The following is a 486-nucleotide window of genomic DNA, read 5'->3' as shown; positions in this document are numbered from 1 at the left end:
GCCTGTTGTCCGAGACCACTTGCATGGTCAACGGTTGAGGTGGTGATGGCGGGTCGGTGCTGTAGGGTGCCGGCCTGTTGGCTGCCTTGGCCGGGTTGGTTGGTTAACACTTGATTGAGCTTGCACCCGAGGGTAAAGGCACTTGAAGGTGGGTACCGGCCGGCTGACCTGGTGTGATGGTTGGTTGGTGAACACTTGGCGGTACTTGCACTTGGCTGTGCTTGGACTTGAAGGTGGGATCCGGCTGGCCTAGGCCATTGGTGGTTGGTTGGTTGGTTAGTCCTTAGCTGGGCTGGCTGGCTGGCTGGCCATCGGTGGTGTGGTGTGGTGTGGTGTGTGGAGTCGAGCATCGCGCGCCGTTGCCTTCCTCGGAGTGTTGTGGGTACGCAAGTGCTTGCAGTGCAAAGAGGTTGGTGATGGAGTGACATTGCCTTCACCATGGAGGTGCGGGTACTTAGGTACTTGCAAGGAGATGGTGGTATGGTG

Source organism: Anopheles coustani (assembly GCF_943734705.1).
Source record: "Anopheles coustani chromosome X unlocalized genomic scaffold, idAnoCousDA_361_x.2 X_unloc_6, whole genome shotgun sequence".
Lineage (NCBI taxonomy): Eukaryota > Metazoa > Arthropoda > Insecta > Diptera > Culicidae > Anopheles > Anopheles coustani.
Note: the sequence above shows the minus strand (reverse complement) of the source record.